Raw genomic sequence first — 12012 nt, 5'->3', positions numbered from 1 at the left:
CGCTCTCCAGAATGTCGTTCGCCGCCTCAAATCTTCTTCCCCGCCGCTGGCAGCCACGGCAACTGCATTACCATCATCAACTGAGCAGATGACCTTGAGGACTACACGGGTCCGCAAGAGAGGTCGCAGTCTTTCGTGTCTGCTTATGGTATGCGTCTCTTAATATGATGACATGCTACATTATCATCGTGTTCACCTATTAGACTCTGAGTCAGGTCCAAAGTAATGCTGAAACTTGAGTTTTTAAATGGTTGTGGGGTACATATTGGGGTAGCAATCAGTACTATCTGTCTACTATCTGGTTAATCTCTGGTGTCTACTATGGGTTTCATGTTGGGTGCAACCAAACATTAAAGGAGCCATTATCTGTATTTTTTAACAAAAGCTATTATCTGCCTACTATCATTGGTTTTGGGTCTATCCACAGTTTGCTACCATCACTCTGGATTTGTGCATGCACTCCTTACATAATCTCACTATGTTTTATTCCTATGCATGCCAGCTATTGTACACAGTGGAACTAATCATGTAGAGCAAAAGAGACAAGCCTTGCGTGGCAATAAAATTTCATGCAGACGTCGTTCCATGGTGGGCGCAAAGGCAGCCCCCCTCCACCCATTTCGGATCGTAATCAAGAGGAAGATAACTGTTATGAGGGGGATTCAGAAGGAGAAGACAACTCCTATTTACCCCATGAGGTATTCGCTCTAACTTGGCATGCTGATGTTGGTAATATCATGCATATGGTGCCTTGCATTGCTTACTGTATACATTAAAGATGTCATCTGCTTAGTTTAGACATGCTTTGTGTCAATGCCATCTGTTTAGTTTCTTTATCGTATATGTGAATCATGCAATGCCATCTTGTCTAGCCAGGCATCATATATGTGAATTTTGCAATGCCACCCTGGTTAGACAGTCATCTTATATGTGAATTATATCATGCCATCATTCTTTTATTACGTGTTAAATTTGTCAACAATTTTAGTACATTCAATTACTCTTCCTGTGCATCAGCCATTTGGCATGGTCATGGAAAAATCTGGAGTGGAAACAAGGTCTTCAGAGCAGACAATGCTATCTGACGAAGCGCATGTCTTGCTGGTTACCGATAGCTCCTTAGAGGAGGATTCAGAGACAGATGACCAGTCATATCCCCCCCCCCGAGGTGCATGCCCTAACTTGGCAGGGTTATGTTGCTCATATCGTGCGTATGGTATCTTGCATTGCTATGTCATTTGCTTAGTTTAGACATGCTTTGTGTGAATGCCACCTGTTTAGTGTCTAATTACCATATATGTGAATTATGCAATGCCATCTTGTTACAAGACATTATATATGTGAATTATGCAATGTTATCTTGTTGCAACGCATTATGTATGTGAATTATGCAATGCCATGCTGTTTAGGCAAGCGTCATATATGTGAATTATATCATGCCGTCCTTTTTTGTATTTCTCATTGCTTTTGTCGACAATGTTTGTATATTCAACTGCTCTTCCTGTGCATCAGCCATTTGAATTGGTGATGGAGAAATCTGGAGTGAAAACAAGGTCTCCAGAGCAGACAATGCTACCTGCTGAAGCAGATATCTTGCTGGTTACAGATAGCTCTTTAGAGGAGGATTCGGAGGCAGATGACTAGTCCTATTATCCCCCTGAGGTGTATGCTCAAACTTGGAAGGGTTATATTACTCATATAATGCATATGTTGTATTGCAATGCTTAGTTTTTACATCATATACACAATATTGAATGCCATCTCCTTAGTTGACACATCATATATGCGATTGCCCTCTGCTCACTTCCTTAGTATATAAATTATATATTTGAATTATGTCATGCCATGATGTTTACATAGACAGCATGTATCTGAATTATGGCATGCCAATCCATTTTCTAAAGACATAATATAGTTATATCATCTCATCCTGTTTACATAGTCATCATATTAAAATTATGTCATTCTATCCATGAATTATATCATGCCATCATGTTTCCATCGACGGCATGTTTGTGATTTATGGCATGCTAACCACTTTAATAGACACATCGTATAGTTATATCATGCCATCCTGTTTACATAGTCGTCATATTTTGAAGTATGTCATTCTATCCTATTTAGTTAGACATCATACATGTGAAATTGTGTCATGCTATCCTGTTTAATTATCCATCATATATGTGAAATTATGTCCTGCTATTCTGTTTGCTTAGACAAGATAAATATGAATTATTTCATGCCCTGTTTTCTTCCCTACTATCCATTGCACCTGTCTATCTTACAATGTCTGTACATTCAATTACTTTTCTTGTTTATCAACCATTTCAATTGGAGGGAGTGATGGCAGTATCTGTGGGAGTAAAAACACGGTCTTCAGAAAAGATCGTGCTACCTATTGATGCAGATAGAACCACGGTTGTACTTTCCCAAGAACCAGCCCCACCACACATAACCCACACTCATGCAGATTGTACCCCTACCCAGTTGGACAGAGAACCAGCTACACCCCTTGTAACCCCAACCCCAGCAGATAGACACCCAGTTCCCGTTGACACAGCACCGTCTCCACCACAGAGCACCCAAACACGAGCAGTTAGTAAGGCAACTGCAGTGCCCAAATCACGAGGACCACCACTCCGAACCCGAAGTCAACGCTTAAAGCAGAAGAAGAATTGTTCTCAGGTCAGGTTTCGTAGCTATGGTTCATACTACTTTGCTCTTGCATCACTGTATTTACTGATACCAACTAATTTCAAATTTGAAGGATGCAATTGAAACTCCAATGGCGCAATAGGTATGTTTTAAACCTGTTTCTTCAACGTGATTGGTTGTTTACTGTTGTAACTTGCTCTATGTTGATTTCAGTTTCAATTGAATAAACAGCTATGTCCTCATGCCATGCACATTACAAGTGTTGTTATTGTTGTGTAGTTTCCACACTTATATTATGTCTATGCTGCTTTGTCTTAAATAGATATGATTCGAACTGTATCTATCTTGATTTGGCAACATAAACTAGAATGAGTTTCATATATATAGACCATACGGTGACCATACTACATAGATATATGTTTGTTTCATGCTGTTATCTTGTCCACCTTACTACTGAACTGGTTTACCAAAATGAGTTTCATATACTACATTGTAAACCTGAGATGTGTTTGTTTGTTTCTCTTTTAGAACGCGGATAAAATATTGGAGAAGAGTACCCTGTTATGTAATGGTAAAGGAAGTAATGCAGATAAGGTTCAAGATAGTGAACATCCTTGTTGGTCTCCAAGAAAGCTGATAAAAACTATATTGAAGACACTGAGACAACCCCAAAGTCCTGTCTTGATGTAGTGTTCAAGTTACTGGCTACCACTTCTAGCACCAGCCCTTCGAACTCATTGCCTGAATCAGTTCGGCTTCTTGAGTCTCAACTTCAAGTTGAAAGACATCGATCAGATGTTATGCGACAGGAAGCCGAAGGACTGAGGAAGTCCCTGCAGAATTCAGATGCATACTTTCTGGTGCAACAGCAAGCATTGGAGGACTTAAGCGCCAAACAAGAGAAACTTAATAAGCTTGCTAAGCATCTTGCCAGCATTATGGGTACCCAGGATATTGTTTCTTGAGCTCTTCTGAAGTGGTTTCAGTTCTGGACTTGTTTTGCTGCGGCTTTTATATGTCGATGTGTTCCCTATATTTGCACTGGTGGCGAACTTTGATGCCCAGTGGATGTAATATGTGTAATAGCCGTGATAGCCTAGTGTAAGTTGCTTGCTTATTTATTTCCTTGTTGTCTTGTTTATTTGTTTGCTTGTAGTCAGTGCAGTTCTTTTTCTGTGGTTTGCTAGTGGCTGCAATAACCTACTTTTTAAAACTAGGCCACAATAACCATGGGCTAATATTTGCTGTAGTGACACCGGGCCTCCTACGGGCCGTAGAAACAGTGGGCCTTCTACAGGCCATAGAAACAGTGGGCCTTCTACGGGCTGTAGAAACAATGGGCCTTCTATGGGCCGTATCATCAATGGGCCTTCTACGGGCCGTATCATCAATGGGCCTTATATGGGTCGTATGATCGATTGGCCAAACATGGGCCAAACAGACCGCATTCTGGCCGTAAACGGGCTAGAGTTGGAATCGTCTGTTCATGAGCCGACCATAACGGGCCATCGTTAATAGGCCGTATTTGATGACGCTATGAAAATGGCCCAACGTATTAACGGACCACAAACGGGCCGACTGTAACCACGGGATGAATTTGGCCAACAAGCAGAAAATGACAGTAACGGGCCGTAAGTAAATGAATGCTGGAAATGAGCCCAAGAATAAATGGGCTCTGAGAAGGCCGAAAGATAACATGGGCTGGAGACGGCCCAACAGAATAACGGGCCGTTAATGGGTATAAAGTGATACACTGTTCATTACGGGCCAGTTTCACCACGGGCTGTTAATGGGTGTAAAGTGATAGACTGTTCATTACGGGCCAGTTTCAGCACGGGCTGCTAATGGGCCAAGAGTTACAAAGGGCCTCATATGGGCCGAAAGGTGTCATGGGCTATACATGGGCCAGAAGTGAAAACGGGCTGGAATCATATTGGACGGCCCACATGACGCTACTGGGCCTAATTCGGAAAGGTCATAACGGGCCTTGGGTTAGAAGGCTGTAAATGGGCTATATGCGAACAGGTCGTTAACAGGCTTTCCATGGGCCGGCCCGCCAGCTTTTGACCAAGTCAAATGGGCCGGCCTTTTCACAGGAATGGGCCATTGTTGGGTCGTGCCACATGTCGACGTATCATAGGCGCCTTCTGTCCAGTGAGTGGATGACATCTGTCCCAACGATGAGCCGGCACGTGTTTCCTCTAGCCAATGATGATTTTACACGTGGAAAATCCCCATTGGTCGGGGCTGTTAACGGGTTATCTGATCCAAAACCCGACCCGATAGCTTAACGGTGTTCCGTTACGGTGGATGCCACGTGTCGGTCACCCTTGACGAAAGCAATTCTGTGACGCATGATTTATTGTCATGGAAGTGGCCACTTCCGTGATGATAATTTTGGTAACGTCATGGAACACTTCTACGACAGCACAGGTATGACTATCTTGATTCTGTCATAAATTTGTCATGGATGTACATGCATGAAAAAAAGCGACCTACAGTGACAAACACGTATCATCACGGAAGTGTATTTTTTTGTAGTGCCAGGAGCCAGAGGATCCCGAGGATGATTCTACGTGGAGTTCGACTTCGAGGAGTAGTCAGGAGGATCCCAGGCAGGAGGTCTGCGTCTCTTTCGATATGTATCCCAATTTGTGCTAGCCTTCTTAAGGCAAACTTGTATAACTTATGTTTGTACTCAGATATTGTTGCTTCCGCTGACTCGTCTATGATCAAGCTCTTGTATTCGAGCCCTCGAGGCCCCTGACTTGTAATTATAAAGCTTGTATAATTTTAATTTGTGTCTAGAGTTATGTTGTGATATCTTCCCATGAGTCCTTGATCTTGGTCGTACACATTTGTGTGCATGATTAGTGTACGGTCAAATCGGGGGCGTCACAGGGGGCACCCCATAGACACACAAGTTGATCATTGATCTCTTAGCCGTGTGCGGTGCCCCCCTCCACCATAATCCACCTCGGTCATATTGTGTAACGCCCCGAGACCGATGTGCCAGGTGTCCTCCAGTTATTCGTTGTTGTTGCCTTGTCATTTCTTGCGTGTCATGCATTGCATATCATGTCATCATGTGCATTTCTTTTGCATACCTGTTTGTCTCATGCATCCGAGCATTTTCCCGTTGTCCGTTTCGCATTCCGGCGCTCCTATGTCACCCGCTGTCCCTTTCTACCTCTTTTCGTGTGCGGGTGTTAAACATTTCCGGATTGGACCGAGACTTGTCATGCGGCCTTGGTTTACTACTGGTAGACCGCCTGTCAAGTTTCGTGCCATTTGGACTTCGTTTGATACTCCAACGGTTAACCGAGGGACCGAAAAGGCCTCGTGTGTGTTGCAGCCCAACACCTTTCCAAAGTGGCCCAAAACCCACCTAATACCCATCCATCGTCCAGAGCGTTCGATCACGATTGCGTGGCCGCAAACTGCACCTCATTTGGAGCTTCCTAGCTCCCTCTACCTCTATAAATAGGCCTCCTCCCCGAAATTCCGGGTCTCCTCCACCCCTAACCCTAAATTTTCCCTCTGCACCGCGCCGGACATGTCTGACTCCGGCCGGATGCATCGCCGCCGCCAATCGCGTACCGCTACCTGTCGCACCCTCCGCGCCCCGCTGCCAGGCTCGCCGGGCCTAGCCGCGGCCCTCCCGGCCCGGTCGGTCGCCGCCGCCTGCCTGCGACCGCGGCTTGCCCGCCTCCCTGCCGCGCGCCGCCTCGCGCCGCCGGCCGCCCATCGTCACTCGCCGCTGCCATCTCCGCTGCCGTGCCCGCGCCGCCTCCCGCTCCCTGCCGCGCCGCCCCGCATCGGATAGCGCCGCCCGAGCCGCCCCGGCTTCGCCACCGCGCCGGCGCCGCCAACCACCGCAGCCGCCCGCTCCGGCCCCGCAGAGGACTCCGGCGAGCTCCGCCGCTCCGGCGACCCCTCCTCCTTCTTCCCCGAGCACTGTTCCGGCGATCTTCTCCAAATTTCGGCGAGATCTCGATCGTCCTCGATCCACGTGCAAACCCTAGATCCAGATCTGGAGAGGTTGACTTTTTGCCCTGTCTCAGTTATTTTTTTGTAATATTCATCATGCCATAACTCTGCATCCGTAGCTTCGATTCGTGCGTGTAGCATATCAAAATGTTCGTCTCGACGAGTACATCATTGCATCTCATTGCATCATTTTCATTTGAGCTCATCTTGATGCCCAAAATGCTGTTGGAAGAGGGCTATGTGGTGAATTTGTCATATCTGTTTCAGCAAATGGCATTTTATCATTTTTGCCATGATTAATGTGTGCATGCTATGATCCTGAGCTTTAAATGTGTTTTGTTATATGCCATGCCATCTTTATAGTGGTGCTTGCCATGTATTTTTGTGATATTTGTGGTGACTAGCACAAGCTTGCAAAGTAGCGTAATCGCTAATGCTGATTTCATTTGCAGTTTTGCCATGCTTGTTTGAACCTGTTAATGAGTGAATTAGCCGTAGCTCAGTGTTCATCTTTTGTTAAGCATCTTGAGTGGATTCCTGCCATGTACTTTTTTGTCATGCTTGAGTGCTGTAGCATATTTATCTTGTTGCATTTAGATGGTTACTTGCTGTTTATCGCAGACCAGTGCCATATTTGTTTTGCTTGCCATTTCCAAACCGTGCATCCGATTCCGGTGATTTTTATATCGATTTCAACTGAAATCACCTCACCTTTCGAGTGGCACTCTTGGATTTCCAAGTTGAGGCCAGGTTCAATCATTCTTTTCCAAATCATGCATATGCATCACATACCGCATCCCGCATATCATACCATGTTCATGTGTTGGTTGTTTATGTCGCAAGTGAGGTAATCTTCACACAACCGGCAGACGGCCCGTCCCAAGCTTGAAGTATCTGAAAGTGCCTGCAGCGCGGCTTCCTTATTTTGCTTTATCCAATCATGTCTTCTTTGTTGAATTGGAACATCCTATGTTGGAATGTACGTGGCTTAAACTCTGAACCTAAACTTTTGGCGCTATCTAATGCTATCGCTTCTAGTGGTTGTGCTATAATTTGTCTGCAAGAAACAAAAAACCCACCATTGATAATATGTTCATTAAGTCTTGCTGCCCGAAGAGATTTGACAAATTCGCTTACATACCCTCGCATGGTGCCTCGGGAGGGATCGTCACAATTTGGAATAGTGCCATTTTTACTGGCTCTGTGATTTTGGAAGAAGACTTTGCTTTGGCCATTAAGTTTCGTTCCACACAGTCTTCCCAGGAATGGACACTGGTGAATATCTATGGACCCTGTCAAGGGGATTGTAGAGTGACCTACACAAACTGGCTCCAAAATCTTAATATACCAACTAATGATGATTGGCTCTTATTGGGAGACTTTAATTACATATGAGGCTCCGACAACAGAAACAAACCTGGAGGTAATCCGAATGACATGATTGCTTTCAACGACATCATACGATCTAATCAGTTAATTGAACTGCCAATCAAGGGCAGGGTCTACACATGGAGCAAAATGCAGCTTGATCCATTACTCGAACAGCTCGACTGGTTTCTCACTTCCAACAATTGGACATCTTCATACCCCAACACCATAGTTGTGCCCTTGGGAAAACCAGTTTCAGATCATATCCCGTGTGTGGTGAAAATTGAAACATCCATTCCACGCAGTAAAAGTTTTAGGTTCGAATCTTATTGGACTGAACATCCTGGTTTTTGTGAGTTGGTCCAATCGGTCTGGTCAAGAACTTCCAAGAATACCTCAAATGCAGCCACTTTGTTAGCCAGAAAATTCAAAGCACTAAGATATGAGTTGAAGCGGTGGAGCAAACGAATCTCTAAACTGACAGTGGCGATTGATAACTCCAATCTGGCATTGGACAATCTGGATGCTCTTGAAAACATTAGAGCCCTCTCCACGCCAGAGCAAAACTTCAGGAAAATCCTGAAAAGGCACCTCCTTCGGCTATTGAGCTATCAATGACAATATTGGCAAAAGAGATGCACTATCCGTTGGATCAAATTTGTGACGAAGACCCTAAATTTCTGAAAGCTCTGGCTTCTAAGAGGTACAGACGGAACACAATACCAACACTCAAACTCTCAGATGGATCGGTCATTGATGACCACGCGGGCAAAGAGGCAGTCATATATCAAACATTTAAAGAGCGGTTTGGAAAATCAAGTGAATTCCAAATGAAATTCAACCTCCCTAACATCATCAAGAAAGTTGAGGGACTGGATCTACTTACCGTTCCCTTCACCAAGGAGGAGATAGATGTGATCATCAAAGAAATGTCGGCCGACCGAGCCCCAGGACCGGATGGTTTTTCTGGTATCTTTATCAAAAAATGCTGGCATATTATTAAGAATGACTTCTATGAGCTATGCAACCAGTTCTATGAGGGGAACCTAAATCTCGAAAGCATTAATGAGGGGTTTATTACACTCATTCCTAAGGTTCGCTCCCCAGAGACCGTCTCTGACTTTAGACCAATCACTTTGTTGAATTGTTGTCTTAAGATTCTCACAAAACTTCTTGCCAACCGACTACAAAAGCTCATACTTAAAATCGTTCATCGAAATCAATATGGATTCCTGAAAGGCAGATCACAACAGGACTGTTTAGCCTGGGTGTTCAAATATATCCATCAGTGTCAAACCTCCAAGGAAAAGATCATTCTCCTAAAACTGGATTTCGCCAAGGCCTTTGACACGATCGAACATGATGTTATGCTTATGATTATGCAGCATATGGGCTTTGATGACAGATGGCTCAATTGGGTAAAATGCATTTTCTCCTCTGGCAAGTCAGCAGTGCTTTTAAATGGTGTCCCTGGTCGCCAATTCAACTATAAATGCGGAGTTCGCCAAGGAGACCCCTTCTCTCCATTGATTTTTGTACTGGCGGCTGACCTCTTGCAAGATGCAATTAACGATGCTTTCAGACATGGGAGAATTCAGCTACCGTTCCCCAGAGCGATCCAACACGACTACCCTGTGATACAGTACGCGGATGACACGCTCATTCTTCTTCCTGCCTGCCCGTTCCAAGCCCGCACGATTAAAAGCATTCTCACTGACTACGCTGTCTCCATTGGGCTCAAGATAAACTTCCACAAGTCTACACTCATCCCAATCAACTATGAGGCCGACTGCTACAATGAGCTCTCCAATATCTTTGGATGCAAAGTAGGTTCCATGCCTTTCACTTACCTAGGGTTACCTCTCGGGACAACCAAGCCCTCAGTCCAAGATTTAATGCCGCTTGTTTGCACAATGGAACGATGGATGACAAGCACCCTGGCCTTGATGTCATATGGAGCTAGGCTATCACTACTCAATACCATCATCACATCCCTAGTTATCTTTGCTCTATGCACTCTCAGACTACCACCAAAGATACTTGAGCTGCTTGACAAATTGCGAAGGAAGTACCTCTGGACAAAAAAGACTGAACATGGGGACAAATGCAACTCGCTTGCGGCATGGAGCATGGTGTGTCGACCAAAACAGTGTGGGGGTCTTGGCATAATAAACCTACGCATACAAAGCGATGCCCTCCTTCTCAAATACCTGCATAAATTCTACAACAGACACGATGTGCCTTGGGTGGAGCTCGTATGGTCCACATACTACACAAACAAAATCCCCCATGCCATGGAACCATGCGGATCATTCTGGTGGCGAGATGTTCTCAAGCTCACCCCAATCTACAGAGGTATTTCAAAAGCAATTGTGCATGATGGAGCCACAGTGCTCATGTGGAAAGACCTGTGGCTTGAAGCCACTCTCGAAGAAACGTACCAGCGCGCCTTTTCCTTCGCAATAAATGAAGATATTTCGGTCAAAGATTTCCTAGGATGCACGTCGCTGCATGAAACGTTTCACCTCCCACTCTCAGTTCAAGCAATGCAAGAAGTCCGTGATCTATAGCAAAAGGCGTGGCATGTTGGCAACATTACTGACCCGACCCCCCACGATAACTGGACATATTGTTGGGGTTCCGTGGAATTTAAGGCAATCAGATATTACAAGTTCTATTTTAGAGAGGTGCATGCACATCAATCATACAATTGGCTCTAGGCAGCCAGGTCAACGGTGAAAATTAATGTGTTTGGGAGGCTTCTTCTCTCAGACCGCTTAAACACACGTAACATGCTCAAGAGGAGACACTACAACATTGGAGACAATTACAATTGCCTTCTTTGTGACCAGCGAATTGAAGAGACTGTCGAACACATGATCTTCTAATGCCCTTTTAGCCAACATTGTTGGTCCATTCTAGGGATAACTTGGCAGCAAACTGGTTCAAGGCTTCGGTGGATCAGCATGGCAGCTCATGATTGGAACAATCCCATGTTCATGGATGTCTTCCTTCACGCGGCTTGGAGCATTTGGAAAGAGAGGAATAACAAACATTTCAGAAGCATCACCCCAACTATTCTCTCTTGGCTCGAACGTTTCAAACATGATTTTAGCCTGCTCCAACATAGAACCAGAGAAGATGTGAGAGACTTTATTCTCTCCTTTGTAAATAGCTTAGAACCCCCTTGACTGCATATCCATAAAAAATGTAGCGGCCCCAACCTCCACAAGTGGAGGTCAGGCACCATGTAAATCCTCCTTGTACATTGTATCCTTCTTTTGAGTAATACAAACACAGTGGGAGCCTCTCCCACTGTCTAATTCCTCAAAAAAATCTTCACACAACCCATGTAATACATAAGGGAAAAAGATACATAGTTGGCTTACAATCGCCACTTCACACAATTACATGAATAAAGCATTACATCATCCAAATACAATCAAGCCCCGACTACGGAACCCAAAATAAAAGAAGACTACCCCAAAAGCGACACGATCCCCGATCGACCCCAACTGGGCTCCACTACTGATCAACTAGAACGAAACAACACAAAGGACAAGATCTTCATCGAGCTCCTCCTTGAGCTTGGTTGCATCATCTGGACGGTTCAACGGCACCTGCAAGCTGGTTTAGGAAGTATCTATGAGTCACGGGGACTCAGCAATCTCACACCCTCGCGATCAAGACTATTTAAGCTTATAGGTAGGGTAAAAGTTATGAGGTGGAGCTGCAGCAAGCGACTAGCATATATGGTGGCTAAACATACGCAAATGAAAGAGAGAAGAGAAGGCAAAGCACGATCGTGAAACTATGATCAAGAAGTGATCCTAGAACAACCTACGTCAAGCATAACTCCAACACCGTGTTCACTTCCCGGACTCCGCCGAAAAAAGACCATCACGGTCACACACGCGGTTGATGTATTTTAATTAAGGTCAACTTCAGGTTTTCTACAACCGGACGTTAACAAATTCCCGTCTGCCCATAACCGTGGGC

Source organism: Triticum aestivum, chromosome 3A, assembly GCF_018294505.1.
Source record: "Triticum aestivum cultivar Chinese Spring chromosome 3A, IWGSC CS RefSeq v2.1, whole genome shotgun sequence".
NCBI classification, from domain to species: Eukaryota; Viridiplantae; Streptophyta; class Magnoliopsida; order Poales; family Poaceae; genus Triticum; species Triticum aestivum.
The sequence above is the reverse complement of the archived record's forward strand: the minus strand, read 5'-3'. Positions refer to the sequence as shown.